At 44.7% G+C, this 18,060-nt stretch overlaps 1 protein-coding gene across 2 annotated transcripts in view; it reads right to left on the reverse strand.

Moving 5' to 3' along the window:
• TSHZ2 (teashirt zinc finger homeobox 2) overlaps positions 1–18,060 on the reverse strand; it is a 449,904-nt gene that overhangs the window by 78,252 nt on the left and 353,592 nt on the right. The gene's annotated exons all lie outside the window — the stretch shown is intronic.

Raw genomic sequence — 18,060 nt, forward strand, 5'->3', positions numbered from 1 at the left:
TTCCTTTGTGCGAATGGCTGCCTGATGGAAGACGACCGCTAAAGTGAGCAAAGGGGATAAAGAGAGGGAGGGAAGGTCTAGAAAATGGTAGTTCTAAGCTAGGAAATCCAAGATCAATGGAGAGGACCGTTGTGTGGTACTGGTATCCTTAAGGATTTGCAATCTATCTTTCGGATAATCAAGGGTCTACTATGTACTAATTCTCTCTGAAGAAGAATCAGGAGGCATCAGCATGCACTGTGGACCCACTTCATGCTCGGTATTTTATACAGATTATCTGGACTCTCTGATTTGGTCGTCATTCGGAGGTGGGAGCCATTCTTATGTTACAGACAATACAACCAAGGCTTAGCGGGTAAGTGAGTCACACGAAATCACATAGATGCTATTCGTTGGATCCTGGATTAGAACCACTAACTCAAGGTTCCACATAGGGTGGGCTTGATATATAACCTGAACTGGTGAGACCAACATCATCGTCACTGTAGTATCCCTTTACTAGAAATATTTCCTAGTTCTTTGGGATAGAGAGCATTTCCTAATAAAACGATGATATAATAATAATAGTTGTTATTATTAAAAACTAGATAGGCACACAAATGACTGCCACTGTCCTGAACCATCGCATAAATAATCCCTCTGAAATCTAGGAAAAGACTTTGGCTGCTTGTTTGCTTACATGTTGGCAATGAAGGTTATTTTTCAAGAATCTCATGGTCAAACTGATGAATTAGATAATCCACCTGGAAGATCTAAGCTTCGAAAGTGAGTTTTGCATTTCCGCTCTGTACCCTCCATGATCGTTTTTATGGTCTTCGTTGAATTCTATTGCATGAAGGATGCGGACGTTGTAGGTTAGAAACGGTCCCAGCTCTGCTGTACAACAGAGCTTCACACCCCTCCCCCCATCATTTGGAAACAACTTTCATGAGTTTACCATGTCTGAGCACGATCCCAGTGTTCGATGATTTCCTTAGCAGTCTTTTCGGAAAACATAACACACTTAAAAAAAAGAAACTGCACCTCATTCTACGCAACAATTTGTAACATCATGGATGTATCCGGTGGATTTTTGTTTAATTACAATTACTAAACACCCATCCCCCCCATATTAGCCAAAATTACTCTTTTGCAGATGGTAGTATGGCATTTACATTTTCGGAAACACTGGTATGGGCAAATTTACCATAGTTTTTGATAAACCTTTAATAACACACACATACACACACACACACACACATTTTATCAGCCTTCAAGTAGGGCTTCCCTTGAAGTCAGTGACATTGATGTTGAAATGACCCGAATTACTTTCACTGGATAAACAGACGCAGATTATGCTTTCTATTTTGGGAACTGGTTTCTCAAAGCTAGTTTTGGGCAGGCCCAAACCGTGTGCTACACCGTCCCTTTCCAAGTCCTTTTTCCATGGTTTGCTACATTTGTGACACCTCAGCGATTTTTCTGCCCTGGCTTCTGATCCGACATGAGGGAAGTCTGTGGCGAGATCATAAAGCCTCTGGAAGAAAGAAGATTTTAATCACAGATGTCTCTGATAATTATTAAGCAGTAAGCTCCTTGGAAGACAGCCATTTTGTTTTTTTTCCCATAGACTCTTGGGGTTGTTTTGACTTTTCCTCCATGGTGTCAGAGGTGTCCCTTAGAAACTTTCCCATTTGATTTAATTGCTATTTAATTCCTACAACATTGCTGCAATTAGGCATCCTGATTTATGCCACCATTGGACTTCTCTTGGCAAAGACTTCCCAAGGGACTGTCCACTTCTAACTGACTGATTTTACACAAGCTTATCCCTTCCGCTCTGCAAACTTCTGACTGTGTTTAGGAGCCTCTGAAATACTATATACGTGAGTTCATGTCAGATTATTTTCCACGACTCAAAATTAACCTAATAATTTGAACGACAACTTAATTAATTTACTCGCTCAGTCTGTGTTTACCGAGGGCCTTTTATGTAGTAAGCTCTGTGCCAGGTGAGAGATTAAAAACAGAACAAAACAAAACACACGAAAAACACAAAACAAATAAACTAGAAAGTCACACGGTGGTTGTCTTCACTGAGGGGTTGGTCCAGGGTTGGAACAGCCAGGGTGGGAGCAGAAACACTGAATCGAGTGTTTCCTGAGAAAGAATAATTTGTTTTCTCTCCTCACAATTTCTCTCCATGTTCTTGATCATATTCAATACTATTTTTCTTTCATGGTTTTATGTACACCAGCTCACTTTTTAAAAATGCAGATACCTTCTTAGCTTATCCTCCGCAGCATCTGGGAAAGCGATAGATTCCGTGTGGCTGTTCTCTTTTTAAAATACATATTAAAATAAATTTTATGATCCACAAACGGAAAATTCAAATAAGAAATATCCATGAATCATACCACCTTAAGTCTTCTCACTTATTACCAGGGAGTGTATGTTTCATATTTTGGAAAACACTGATTTAATTTTCAAATGCGCTCTCCGCACCCTCGTTATGAAAGGAGGACTCTCCCGGGTTTAACTTGGTTATGAAAGCTCAGTCTGTACTTGAACAGGGAAAAGTCTCTTGGGACTTGAAGGTGAAAATTCAGAGTTTTTGTTTTTGTTTTTTTTTTCCCGGCCTCCCACTCAAGGTGTGGGAGATTTGGGGTGAAATGCATCTTGGCTATTATTTCATCTTTATTCTTCGCCTTAGGTCTTATTAGTTTTACCTTTTACACAGAATCACCCAGAGGAAGCTGGAGTTGCTCTAATTTTAGGACATTTTTGTCTTCACGGTCCCCCAAGCACAAATGGAGAATATTTCTAATGGAGGCAGCCATGTAACCCAGAAGTAGGCAATGACCCATGGGGTATGGCCAGGAGCTTGTTTTTGCAAATAAAGTTTTATTGGAACACGGCCACTCCACGCATTTATGTATTGTCTTTGGCTGTAATGATGCAACTGAAGAGCCTGTCAGGCCTGAAGAGCCCCCAACAGGTATCTATCTAGCCATTTACAGAACAGATTTGCTGGCTTCTGATAATCAGTGAGTTCTGGACAAGCAAGGAGGATCCAAGGAATGGCCTTGCTCCCAAGCTGTGAGAGAGCTCTGATTTCCTTGAGAACATTTAGAGAGCCACGGGAGGATGTAGGGCTTCCCAACATGCTAAGAGTCCACAAGAAGAAAATAAAATTACTATATGAGGCACTCAAGGCAAATAAATATCTTTGAAGTGAGCTGAAGGCCCCATTCATGGCTTTTCTCCTTCTCTATCTCATTACATGGGGATGTCTTGCTGATGTGAAGAAAGCAAGGGTCATGCTCTTGAAAGGGCCTATAAATGTTGCCTTCTGAGAAGGCCTTGACTCACGCAAGCTTTGATCGACTGGATTACTTCTGAGCTCGACTTACAATGCCCCCTCCTCTGTTCCCATCAGGCCTAGCACATCCTATCAGGAATAGAGTCCACCACGGTTCTGTGAGGCATACTGGCACAGAGCATTTCTGGAAGAATGAGGACGGTCACAAGATCTCTGTTCTCCCTTCCATTGAAAGGAGACTACTTTTACCCTTTTGAATGTGTCCTAGGCCCGTGACTCACTTTGACCAAGAGGATGCAACAGAAGTGACTTCCAGGCTCAGGCATAAGAAACCTTGCAATTTCTGTGGGTCTCTTAGAATCCCTGCTCTGGGAAAATCAGTGCTGTGCAAGAAGTCTGACCACCCTGACACACCTCCATGTTGCAAGCAAACTAAACTAGTATATGGGGAGGCTGTGAAAAGAGACGGAGAGAGAGAGACAGACAGACAGAGACAGAGACAGAGAGACAGAGAGGTGCCCAGCTACTCCAACCATCCCACTTGAGATGTCAGATGTGAGTGGAGAAATCCCTCTTGGATATTCAACCCAGTAAAGCCTTCGGGTGACCATGGCCCCAGCTGTTATCTGACTGCAGCTGTATGAGACCCTAAGCGAGAACCACCAGGTAAGTTAGGTCAACTTCCAGAACTGTGAGAGATAATAACAAATGAATTTTTTAAGCCACTAAGTTTTGGGGAGATTTGTTATGTCACAGTAGATAACTAGAAGAGCATACCCTTGTTATCCCAAGGTCCTGACGAGTCAAGAAAGATGGCAGAATCTGCTAAGAGCGACTGGTTATTCTAAACCACAGCCCTTGCTCGTCAATCGAGGCTGATTTAACACCACTCTTCCTACTGCTTACTACTAGGATGACCCATTCATCTTGGTTTGCTAGGACATTGCAGTTTCAGCACTGAAAATCCCATATCCTGGGAAATCCCTCAATCTGTAGCAAACCGGGTCAGTCAGTTCCTTAACTCACTGCACACGAGCATTTCTTTCTCTCTTCTTCAAACACATCAAGTTCCTTCAAGCCTTGGAGCCTTAGTACATGTTGGCACCCCCTCCCCCACATTTGGGGTAGCCTTCATTTTTGCAGGGTAGCCTTCTCTATCTCCCAAGACTAGATGATATAGGTGATATAGACCCACTTTTTTTTAACGTTTATTTATTTTTGAGACCGAGAGAGATAGAGCATGAATGGGGGAGGGTCGGAGAGAGAGGGAGACACAGAATCTGAAACAGGCTCCAGGCTCTGAGCTGTCAGCACAGAGCCCGACGTGGGGCTTGAACCCACGAACTGCGAGATCGTGACCTGAGCTGAAGTCGGAGGCTTAGCCGACTGAGCCACCCAGGTGCCCCGATATAGACCCTTTTTTAAAGTTTATTATTTTTGACAGAGAGAGAGAGAGAGAGAGCAAGTGCATGCACGAGTGGGATAGAAGCAGAGAGAGAGAATCCCAAGTGGGCTCCACGCTGTCAGCCCAGAGCCCTATGTGGGGCTCTATCCCACAGACCGTGAGATCATGACCCGAGCCGAGATCAAGAGCCTAACACTTAACCGACTGAGCCACCCAGGCGGCCCCGGAGACTCTTGTTAATATGGCCTTTTACAACACTTTGAACTTCTTGATAACTCCGAACTCGATTGCCCATTATTTATGTATTTATCGGATGAACATCTTTTCCCCTACCAGGTGGTGAGAGTCAAACCTGCGGGAATGGTGTCTGATCTTGCTGCTGTTATCATATCAATATGTGGCAGAGGTGGTGCTCAGTAAGAGGAAGAATAAATAGACAAACGAGGGCAAAGCGGCAAAGCTAGTCAGTACCCAGAATCGTGGTTTTGTCTCAGGCTGAAGGCATGACCCCGGTCCCACGGTGGGGGCAGAAAACATGACTTCACACACAAGAGCGTTTCCCCAAAGTTCCAATACAGGCAAATGGCGGTCTACACTGGCGCAAACCCTATCTGGTGGTCTTGATGCGGTCGGAAGGGAAAAGCGCAGGCCTCCCGAGATGGGGGAACGGGCAGGTTGGCTGCTCCATTGAGGAGCTCCCAGCAATTTCTTGCCTGTGTGCTCCATGTTACTTCCCTTCCTTAGTAGGTTAAAAAGAGACGGAAATGCTGTGGTGACTAATGGGAGGTCATGGAAAGATTTATTGGACAATTATCAATGTTTTTCTTCACTCAACTTTCCTTCAGTAAGTCATTATTTCATTGGGGGAATACGTACCACTCATATCACCCCTCGGATTCTGTCATTTTATCTCCTTGCTTTATGCTGGTTTGTCGCCTTGATTTGTGGGACCATATAGAGTGTGGATGGGAAGAACTTCTCACCGACTGAATTTGAGTTTTATTCTCTTGTCACTTTCAGGCATGCCGATAAGAGTTGATATAATTGTGTGTTTTTCAAACTACGCTCATACGTGGGCCACCTTCATAATTTTTGCCATGTTCTAGAATCGATTTAATTATGATTCTCTTAATACTTTCAGAAACTGACTAGTTGTTGTTTTTTTTTTTTTTAAGTGCATCTCATCCCTAGGTCATAATCCATATGATTATGGGTTTGATGGGCTGGTGTGTGTGTGTGTGTGTGTGTGTGTGTGCATGTGCACACATGTATATATAATTCTCAATGAAGTAAATGCCTGAAAATTATACTTAAAGAGAAGCCCATCAAAGCCATCATCTCATGAATTATGACTTGAAATGAAGCAATGTTAAGAAGTAGGGTTTTTTTTTTCCAACTTAAAATAATCTTGCTAAGTGTATGTAGTATATATATAACACTTTGGGAAACAGTGATATAATCCAAGTAATCTATTCCTTTCGATAGGAAGCCAACTTGGAATTGTTACTGTAAAGGTAACTGGTGGCCCAGGAAGAATTTCACATGCATGAACCCCACCAGATCCTGGTTCCTGTAGCTTCGTGCTGGTGACTGGTAGCTCCAACTTTATAAAGACCTCACTTAATGGAATCTTAAAGAGCTGTCCCTGACCTATTGCTTTCTGTAAGACTGCACCATCGGCCAAACCATCAGGAAATCCTGTTGGCTCAAACATAAACTATGTCCTGAGTTCCGCGAATTCTCATGATTTCTCCCCTACTTTCAGTCACCATCAGTTTCTTTGAATTGGCCACCTAACTGGTTTCCCCATTTTCACTGGAGTGAAAACACAAAAAGAAGAAAGCCATTTTTAGTCAGTTATTATGTCCTGGATGCAAATACACTCTCATTAGGGAAATAAGAAGAAATGTAATTTAAATATTTAAAGCACCTGGAACACAAATGATGGGAAAAAAAGACCCAAATGATTGGATGGCCTCGTAACAACGTCTCAGGTCAAAATCAGATAGCTTCTTTTAAAACTCCACCGAACATATTTTCTTCATAATTTGTCATGTCTCGTGGACATAGCATACAGGGTGATTTTAAATTGATATGATATAAGAATAAATACCAAACCAGTCAAAGAAGTCAGCAAATGTTCAGAATTATAGAAAACCATAGAAATGGGCTCTAATTGCATCATTATCTAATCTCCTTACTTTTGAATACCATTGCTAAGAATGGACTCAGTCATCTCATGTCATTTTCTTTTCTTGTGAACTTTTCCATTTTCTCACAAGAACAAGACATCCATATTTTAGGGTTTGCTGTATTTTGTCGTGCAAAGCAGTAAAAAGACTCATCAGAAATGTGACGGAAAAGAAACTCGTAAAGAACTGTAGTTAGGAAAGGCCACAACGGAAAAGGCAGGGAGCACTTTTCTTCAAGTTCTTTATTCACTGGGACAAAGAGACCGAAAACATGGTTTGGCTCTCCTCCCCTGAACGCTCGATATCCCGGTTCTTGTAGGTGGTTTTTGACAGGGGTCCACTGGAGCTTGAAGTCTAGAAGGGAGGAAGTATCAAGTTTAAAAATTTCAGAGGAAATAAAGCCTTTTCTTCCCCCCTGAAATAGTTTACCACTAATGACATTTTCAAGTTGGCACCGGATTTGACATTGGTGTGGGTGTTTGGAAGTTGTTACATGCTTCGTAAGGAAGTAGCTGGGTGGAAAGATCAGCAGTGATTCTGAAGGAAAAGTTCATCACAGAAGACAGGCAGGTGGGAGGGATCTTACTGGTAACAGAATCTGTACAGGGTTGAATACACTTGGCCTCGAATTCATGACCATGAGATTAGGGTGAGCGCTAAATAGGTCCTGAATCTCACTGTTTCTCATGACTTCATCCCTGCTTTCTATCATCATTCTCTCTCTTTGGGTTGACCACATTGTCATCCTAACTGGTTTCCCCATTTCCAACTGAACTGAGAGCCGAGAAGAAGCAAGCCAGTGGCTGGCGTCCTTATAAGAAGAGGAGAGGACATAGAGACAATAAAAAAAGAAGGAGGCAAAAATTGAGTGATGTAGCTACAAACCAAGGAACAATGAGGATTTTCAGGAGGCACCAGAAGGTTAGGGAGAGGCAAGGAAGGATCCTTCCCTAGAACCTTCTAAGGTTGTGTGTCCTTCCTGACACCTTGATTTCAGACTGCTAGCCTCCACGACCATGAGAGAAAAAGTCCAGTTGTTTATACCACCCAGTGTGGGGTACTTTGCATGGTAGTCATAGGAAACTCTCCAACACTGTTCTGAAGAGCGTGTCTGACTTGACCGAGGTCTGAGGGCCAAGACAAGCCATTATGGAAGCCTGTACCAAACCCTCTTCCGTTTGTCATTTGCTTCCTAGTGAGACAGACATCCTCAACTTTACAGAGCAGGTTTTAATCATTCTATGGTTCCCAGATTTCTAGGGCAGAACGTTCATCCTGAAGAATTCATAGTAGAGGCCAGCCACCTGCCGTGGGTTGAACCGAATCCCTTAAAAGACAGGATCAAGTCCTAACTGGTGGGTACCCGTGAATGTGAGCTGATTTGGAAATAGGGTCTTGGCAGGTGTCGTCAACTTAAGATGAGGTCATCCTGGATTAGGAAGGGCACCAAATCCCATGCCAGGCTTTGCGAGAGGAGGAGTAGACACAGACACATAGAGAGGAAGGCCAGGCAAAGAGGAGGCAGAGGTGGGAGTGAGGGGGCTGTAAGCCAAGGACTGGCAAGGAATGCCAGAAGCTGGAGGATCCTCCCCTAGAGCCTTCGGAGGAAGCACGGCCCTGTCAACACCTTGATTTCGAACTTCCGGCCCCCAAAGCTGGGAGAGAATGAATTTCTGCTGTGTTATGCCACCCAGTTTGCGGTAATTAGTTAAGGCAGCCCTAGGGAACGAATATACCATCCTATAGCCGATCCCAGCCATTGCTGTGTTTTGGGAGCTCACACAGTGTGGTTGCTGTTTTCATTGAAATAGTGGCTAATACTGACAAACAGGGCGATTTTACTGAAAGGCCACGATTTCTGGTTTTTTTTCTCCTTGAAAGATCTGAGGAGGTGACAGTAACCCCGGGATTTCTTTCCTGTGGGGAGACCACGGAGCTGAGCGGAGCTGCCCCTTCATAGGGTGCCATGTGGTCCAGCTCTGGGGTCCTGTCCCTCCTCACGACCAGGACTGCTTGCCTCTACCCCACCTGCCTGCTCTCTTTGTCCTCTGGGCCTTCAGGGACTCAGGCTTCTCTCAAACTGCTCTCCTCACTTGAGAGGCTACAAAAGTGAAACCCAGAAATAGACTTTCCCCGAGTGGCGTCCCCCAGTGTGTCTGCGACAGAGAAGGGCTGGGGACCCCACACTTCCTCCTGCACCATGCAGCTTCCGCCTACAGAATGCCACAAGATGTTTCCTAGAGCAGACATCCCAGACTCCTAGATTTCACAGACCGGCTTCAACAAATTTCAAGGAATTGACAAAGAGTTTCCAACACTTTATTTTGCCAAGAAGAAGAATGTTTAAAAAAAAAAAAAAAGAACACTGCCATTACCATCTCTTCATTAAAAAAAGGTGATTCTATCACCAACAAAGCAGGAAACACTCTGAGCTTGCTCAGAGTAAAAATTAAAGTTGTGTTGGCTCAAAGAGGCTTTCATGATGTTCTCTCAAGCCTTGCCTCCTTCCTTCCGCTCTCCCCCGCTCGCCTGCCCTGCACACTGGCCTCCTTGGCTCTCTTTGAACACACAAGGCCATTCCTGCCTCAGGGACTTTGCATCTGCTGTTTTCTTTCTTTCTTTCAGAACACCTTTGCCGCATATCTCCAAGGCTCGCTTCCTTAGTTCACTCAAATCTCTACTTCAAATGTCACCTACTCAGGCTGGACTTTCCTCCCGCATTCTCAATGCTTCTACACATGCTTTTCTGTGGCACTTGCCCCTACCTTCATAGTCCAAATTTATTGATTATTTCTCCATAGTATAATAAGAACAAAGAACAAAGATTCTGTTTTCATCGGGGCTTAGAATAGTGCCTGGCAGATAGAAGATGTCTAATAAATGTCATTGAATTGGATCAAATAATAAAGTACCATATATTGTACTGAGTAAATTTCACTTATTGAAAATAACCAATATCATTAAAAAAATTTTTTTAGTGTTTATTTATTTTTGAGAGAGAGAGACAGAGAGAGAGAGTGAGGGAGGGCAGAGAGAAAGGGAGATACAGAATTGGAAGCAGACTCCAGGATCTGAGCTGGCAACACAGAGTCTGATATGGGGCTCAAACTCATGTACCTCGAGATCGTGACCTGAGCGGAAGTCGGACCCTTAACCGACTGGGCCACCCAGGCGTCCCTCCGGCATCATTTTTATTTCCTCTTATTTTACTCACGAAAAGTGAAAATGTTTTCCTATGTTGCTACCAGTTTGTGGACTGACTCTTAGATCACATCATGGTGATTTAAAATATCAAGGAATCCTGGGGCTCCTGGGCGGCTCAGTCAGTCGAGCGTCCGACTTCAGCTCAGGTCACGATCTCACAGTCTGTGGGTTCGAGCCCCACGTCGGGCTCTGGGCTGACAGCTCAGAGCCTGGAGCCTGTTTCCAATCCTGTGTCTCCCTCTCTCTCTGCCCCTCCCCCACTCTCACTTTGTCTCACTCTGTCTCTCAAAAATAAATAAATATAAAAAAAATTTAAGTATCAAGGAATCTGAACCCCTGTAGGTATTTTTTTAAATATTTATTTATTTTTGAGTCAGAGAGGTGGACAGAGGATCAGTGCTGACAGCACAGAGCCCATGCGGGGCTCGAACTCACGAATTGTGAGATCATGACCTGAGCCAAAGTTGGACGCTCAACCCATAGCTCATAGCTACACAATCTCATAGCTTTTGACAACGCAGCCTCTTCTAAAAGGACCCCCACCTCCAACTAAAAACACACAAATTCAAAAAATAATAACCAGACAAATCACTGGACAGCAATCCTCTCGGAGCCGTTGACAAGCTATTGTAATGACCCATAGTCCCAGGGCGGGGAGGAAACAAGTGCATGAGTCCAGGTTGTGAAATTGGTGTTGCTTCATGTATAAACAAGCGTGCAGAAATCACTGTATAACATCAGTACTCATCATTCTGTAATATCTGAAGTTCATGAAACAACAAAAAGAAATAAATTTGTTTTTCGATTTTCACTTCTAGTCATTGGCTTGTCCAGAAGGGGGAGGAAAAGGAGGAGGAGGGGGAGGAGGAGGAGGCGGAAGAGGAGGAGGGTGGGGGAGGAGGAGGAGGGAGGGAGGGAAATATTGTTCTGCAAGTTTAAGCAATGTTGACCATCTCAGGATCGTCATGTGAAGCAAATGTACAGTAAAGCCAGTCTGATTTGGATTAAGTAGAAGAAAGTTCCTGCCAAATTAGCAAGACTCTGAATTGGTTGGCATTTGGAAAGAGCCACTGTGGAGTGTTAGTGAAGGGTGTGGGCTATGGAGTAAGAGCCAGGCTGGATCCTGGTGTCTACACTGAAAGCTATAAATCCTGATGAAGACGTGTGGCCCAGGCCCTGCATCTGCATAGCTGAGCTGATGATTAGTGGCCCCTCATGGAATTGTTGCCACAATTGAATGAACCAATACATTCAAATTGCCTGGAACAGAGTGAGAATGTGGATATGTGCGGTTATTATTATTTGAAGACACGTGGTTCTGCTAGTTTCAAGAATGTGGCAATATCATGTTTTTGGCCAAAGGGGAGAAATAGGGAACAGAGTATGGTCTACCTGCCTCACCTTAGGAAAAACACCAATAGCCACACCTCGTACAAAATGGATCCTTCTTATTTGCCATGCCCTTGACGTAGCTGCTCTCATTCAACACCCTACAACTGTCCGTCAAGTTGCCACCTGCATTTGGAAAGAGGGAACCAACTGGCAGAGGCTGAGTCATTTTCCACGACGGTAGTATGAGGAGGGCCGGCGTAAGATCGCGGGCAGGTGGAATTCAGCCCTGAAACATGTATTATCACGTTTGGAATCAACCCAGGTGTTTGCACGCAATAAAAGGCAAAAAGGATTTTCAGGGATTTAGTTTTTAAATAGGCGAAATATCTTTCCTGCTGTCTAATTTTCATGACAGATAGGCAGACATACGGACAGAAAGACAGCCGCATTAACATATCAGCTCTACAGAAAGGTGCTCAGAGAAACCGTGGGTGGTGCGCCTGGCTGGCCTGAGTCCTGGCTCGGATAAAGGACTCCAAGAGACTGCCTGCCAGGTGGACAGTCGACCCCTTGCTCCTTGTGAAGGACACCACAAGAACACTCCGGGACAGTGGACGGAGAAACTCTTCTCCGGGTGAGTCGGGGTACAGGTGTTCAGATTCTTTGAATGCAGACACGTGGCCGTGTTAACCTTCCTCCCTCTCTGCGTTCTGTCATGTTTAAATGCTGAGCTCTCCTTGCCTTTGGGGGACTAACTTGTGGCCGATTCTGGCTTGGGACCTGAAGACTCAAGATTTGGAATTGGGAAAGAACAAAAGAACAAAGAAGAAGAAAGGCTTGTGTGTGTGTGTGTGTGTGTGTGTGTGTGTGTGTGTGTTGGAGGCAACAGAGAGCTCTGTTTTGGCCAAACAAATAAAAAAATTAAAAAGAACCCTCATATCATCAGACTAAAAAGGAATTTGAGTTGATGAAAGCAGGGGGGCTCCCAGAGATCTAAGCTGGAGGGGCTGTTCTAGAAAAGAGGCCAGTCCATGCTTGGGGGCACTGAGGCAGGTGGCTTTGAGTGAGGACAGCAGTGAAACACGCCCGCCGAAAACCCAGACGCCACGTGTCAGTGGAGACAGTACCAGGAGGCCACCACCTATTCATTGCCTGTCACATGTCCCCACTTTGTCAGAATCCAGCATCTAGCCGGTCACCTCCTGGCCAAAGCCGCAGACACGCGCATACCCTAAGACATCGCCCGGTTTCCATTGGACTTACCCTGCGTCAAAATCCCCACTTGCGAAGCCCCGCCCCTGTGAGCCCCCCAAAAGGGGGTGGAAAGGAGATCTAGTGAGGCAGTGGTGTGGAAACCCTGGTGTGTGAATTTCAGGAGTGCATAGTGAAGGAACAAGCTAGAGAACCACCAGACCTGGGAGAGCCATCGACAACACCCCAGCCACATGGGCGTGCAACATGCCAGGAGCCCATGGCTAAGAGCCAGTCGGGCGCTTCGGGGAATGTTTTAGAACCAGAAAACAGGCCAATCATTTTCGCTCCAACCATCACTCTTCATGACAAAAGCTCTCTTGATTCTCAGGCCTTGGCTTCTTCAGGAGCCAGAGAAATACATACACATTCAAGGACAAAGATTCTCTTGACTAGTGAAGAGTTGGGACGTCTTCAGTAATGGGCAAAGTAATTACCCCCACTGTCGTAGGGATGGTTTCCACGCACTTGCATTGTTGTTCTTGGCCGGTCTTCCTCTTGGCACACGGGGCCAGCGTCCCGGAGAGCGGCCGTTAGCACCTCCGCGCTTTGCAAGGAACATCTCTCTCCTACAGCCTTAGCGGCTGCAGCTCCCGGCAGAATGACAGAGGACTTGGCTGTTGCTGTCGAAGTGGAGTCATTAGAAGTAATCAGGCCTCTGCCCAAACATCGGCTTGGATGAGAGAGGGTCGTAAAAGCCCCGCTGGAAGTTCGAATACAGCTGGCAGTGGCATCCTGAATGCCTGTATGGGTCTGCCAAGGCAGGAGCTCCTACGAGCCAACACGGCTTCCCTATTTGGGGCTTTCCCATTGGGACATCCAGCAACAGGCCATTCTGAAGCGTCTGAAGAAAGAAAATAAACCTCACCTCCTTCCCAATGACTGACTTTGCCAGAGATGCTTCCGGTATGTGGAGAAGAAGGGAAGACGAGATAATGCTGATTCATGACTTGATTTCAATCCCTCTGCGTCACCCTCCCCCCTCCATCCCCCAGGCCAGGAGGGACGGTTGTGGGGAGAACGAGGCAGATGTAAAAGGAGGCCACGGTAACTTCCTGGCTTTTGTTTGAAACCTACCATGAAGAATGGAAAGTTTGAACACCCTCGAGATGCCCTAAACTGTGTGCTGCTTACTGACAGCCCTCGAGGGAGATCTCTAGGTTTCCCTTGGAAAATCACACCTGGCAGCCCTGGGCTTTGGCATCTCGCACGGTGACGTTCACGGCAGCCGAGTGGAAGCACCTGCTGCGGGGCGGGCCCTCTCCGGCCCCTCTCGGTGCCCACCACCCCCTCGGCAAGGGGCCAGATCCCGGACGTTAAGACTGAGCACCTGTTTCCCTTTATCACTCCTGAGCAAGGTCTTTGCTGACCTGCCTTCAACCGTCTCAACACCCTTACCTCTAGCCCTCCTTTTTTCCTTCCTGCTTTATTTTTCCTATAATATTATTATCGCTTCACATAATCCATATGCTATGTATTTATTTAGTAGCAGCGTCTCCCAAGTTCACAGGGGAAATGATTTGGTCTGCTTTGTTCACCGTTGTATGCTGAGTGTCCAGCAGGTAATAGGTGCTCAATAAATATTCGTTTCATGGCAAGACAAATGTTGTACGAACCCACGTTTCTTTTAAAAGTGGGAAATAAAGGGCACCTGGGTGGCTCAGGTGGTTGAGCATCCGACTTAGGCTCAGGTTATGGTCTCGTGGTTCGTGAGTGTGAGCCCCATATTGGGCTCTTTGTCATCAGTGCCGAGCCCGCTTCAGACCCTCTGTCTCCCTCTCTCTCTGCCCCTAACCCATGTTGTCTCTCTCTCTCTCTCAAAAATAAATAAATATTTTTTAAAATCTTAAAAAGTAGGGAACAAAAGATATTTCTATCTGCATGACTTTGTTTGCACCTGGACAGCTTTGCTCATTCGTGTTACCTGCTTTATGACTATGGGTCTGACCCAGCAACCTTTGGAGGCCAGAAGTGGGTTACGGGGCTAGATTCTTCAATGTTGGAGAGTTATCTGTTTCTCAGGATTGGCTCAGAACTGGGCGAGAGTCTGTGTCCCACAGGAGCCACGTGCGGACGGATTGTCAACATCCCAGTGATGCACTCCTTGGCATTGATGCTACTCCAAATTTTGACAAAGCCTGGAGGGGTTCTCAGTGCTATTACACTCATCATCCCCCTTTTCAAACAAACACTTTGGAAGAGGCTGTCTTTGGCCGGGTTCTCTAGAAGTTTATCCCGAGACAAAGACATGAGATGAGGTAGTATATAGGAGATGGTTCCAGAAATGCTATTAGGGGAATGGTATCATGAAAAAGGGAAGGATGTGAAGCCAATTCAGGATGTGTGATTGAGCAAGTTACATCATGGCGGCTGAAGCTTACCCAATGGTGGGTCTCTGGGAGATGCACAGAACGTGCCTGAGAGTCATCTCTCACCCGAAGGGTGCATTATCTACTACCTTGCTATGTACCATTGGTCAAGGGCTGCTTCAAGTTCAAGGGAAATGCCTTGGTGGGGGGTTGGCAGGTGATGGCAGATGTGTGGAGGTGAGTGCTCCAGGATTGGCTGGGACATTGACAGAATCTACTAAACACTCCCTTTATGACCCTAAAATTCTTGATCTACGATCATAATTTTTTTAAAGGACAAATATGAGGAAAATAGTTATAATAAAATATGTATGTCAATATTGAAATAATACTTGAGCTTGACATACCTGAGTGCACAACAAAACAGTCAGATCCTTGCCCTTATACACAGAAACACTGAACTTAACAGCCACAAATACAGGTGGAGACCGTGTGTTTTATCGAAGACCTGAATGCCATTCATGGTGTTGACTTTCCCATGTGATTTTCTGACATGCAGATCAAGTCTTGGTATGGTTAGAACAAAGTACAGCCTGCCCTCAATGTATACAGCAGGCACATTCTTGTCAAATTCAGTGTGTATGAAAACTGTGTGAAGGATACTTTGAGTGCATATGTCAGATGGACTTAGGGTCTAGGTTCAGAGAGTTATTTACCAGTGCTTCATCTATATGAATGTCTACTGGACATTCAAAAGTTGAGATTCCAGGGGCGTCTAGGTGGCTCCGTTGGTTAAAGCATCTGGCTCTGGATTTCGGCAAAGTTATGATCTCACAGTTCATGAGATCAAGCCCTGTATTGGGCTCTGCACTGACAGCGTGGAGCCTGCTTGGGATTCTCTCTCTCCTCTCTCTCTGCTCCTCCCTTGCTCTCTCTCTCTCTCTCTCTCTCTCTCTCAATAAATAAATAAATAAACCTAAAAAAACGTTGAGATCTCAGACAATTCTTCATGGTGCGGGACTGTCTCATGCATTACAGAGCATTTGTCATCTCTAGATTCTGACCACTAAATGTCAGCATCACCTCTCAATCTTTATGACACTAACTCCACAACAGAATTTTCTGGAAAGCTCACCAGGGGCAGTTATCCCTCCCATTTGTGCACTACTGATTTAAAGAAAGCATGGGTGGGAACCTCCCAGAGTGACTGAGATATAATTTCCTGTTAACTGAGATGAATGGGAATTTGAAATAAAAACTGAACAGAGTTAAAGGAAGGAGAGTTGGTTTTGCGGGTACCTCTGACTTTTGTGGCCAGATTCACACTCACTATGAAAGCAGAGACAAATGCTTGAAGAAGCATCAGCTTATGACCCAGAGTGTTGTACTTTTTTCTTTTTTTGAGGAAGGAACTATCATTTATCACCAGGACAATACCTGCTTTTTGTTGCAGGTCATTTCTCTCGAAGAACAGTGTCTTGTGAAAGTGTCATTCTTTCTTGACCCAGCATCTAAATTCAAAGATCCTGGGCAAATGATAGAGGAGTTTGCTCATCATTGGGGTGTGTGCATCAGTGCAGAAGAATCTGACAGGCTTTTGGGTGTGTTCTGTATTTACTAATCCTTCAGCAGTGACAGTGTGGGAAGGGCCAGTGAGCACAGCCATGCCGGGCAAATCCTGGGGGTTGGGTGGGCAGGAGGTGCGGAGCCAAAATGGAGAATCCAGTGCAGTGTGGATTCGCTATGCTTCATTGGTTCAATGAACCTAGTCCTCTAGGGTAAGACAAAGAAGAGGCTTGAGGCAGCCTTGCACGAAAGACTGTATTAGCTAAGGCAGAAGGGAGATTGGCTATTGGCATTGGTCTGGACACACACGTATCTAATTTAAATTTTATCATGGTACAACAGTTAGGAGGGCTGGCTATGGAGTCAGACTTGCTGAGGTTTGACACACCCAAGGTCCATTGTCTACAAGCTCTGGGTCTTGTATACTTCATCTCTACACCTCAGTTTCCCCAGCTCAAAAATGCAGATAATGTTAAATTTTGGACTTTGTAGGCATTAGATAAGGTCATCTACATCAAAGCTTAGCACAGTGCTTAGCATACTGTAAGAATAGGTAAAATGTTGGTATTCTTATTAAAATCAGGACAGAAATCTCAACTTTTGGAGACCATGAAATGTCACTTGTTGGGTATGCTAAGGAGAAAACAAATTATACTTACTACAAGCTTGGTGAATTCGGGGACACTATCTTTTCTACTTCTAGGACTCTAGGGGCCAGCACTGTGCTTGATGCAGAGTAAAATCTCAAAAAATGTTCATGGACTTCAGCTGGCAAAGATAGAAAATTCAGGGCAGAAAGCACACAGGACGCTGACCAGATAACCACACTCCATCAATTCTAGCCTATGTAAATCAGGACATAATAGGAGATGATATTAGGGATCATTAGGGATTAGGAAGATTAGGGATAAAATGAGGTATCATCAGAGTAAATAATTTCATTATTATTGTATTGTGTTTACAGTATATATATATATATACACACACACACACACACACACACACATATATATATACACAGTATATATATATATGTGTGTATATATATGTGTGTGTGTGTGTGTGTGTGTGTGTATATATATATATATATACACACAAACATCTATTTACAAAATATATCATTCTCCCCTCACTTTGAAATCTTGGTTTTTCCCTGAGATGCTTCCATGTTAGAGAGAAACTCAATAAGGGCTCTGACATGAGCATCGCTATCCCCCTGAACTTAAAAGTCTACTGAATTTGCCCCCCTTTCTGGTATCAAAGTCAATGGAGGAGTTGAGTGGCCACCATATTTATGAATCTTTTCCTTAGTCCCAGAACCTGCGACCCTTTATAACAAAGTCTTAAGGATAAGTTTTCCCCCGTGATGTTTGTCGAGAGACTTCCAATAAGTGTGACAGAGCTGACCCAGGCCTGAATCCTGGCTTTGCCATCGACCGGAAGTGTGACCATGGACTTACCACTTACCATTATTAGCATGGCACCACTATCAGGTGATAC

Source organism: Acinonyx jubatus, chromosome A3 (assembly GCF_027475565.1).
Source record: "Acinonyx jubatus isolate Ajub_Pintada_27869175 chromosome A3, VMU_Ajub_asm_v1.0, whole genome shotgun sequence".
Taxonomy (NCBI): Eukaryota; Metazoa; Chordata; class Mammalia; order Carnivora; family Felidae; genus Acinonyx; species Acinonyx jubatus.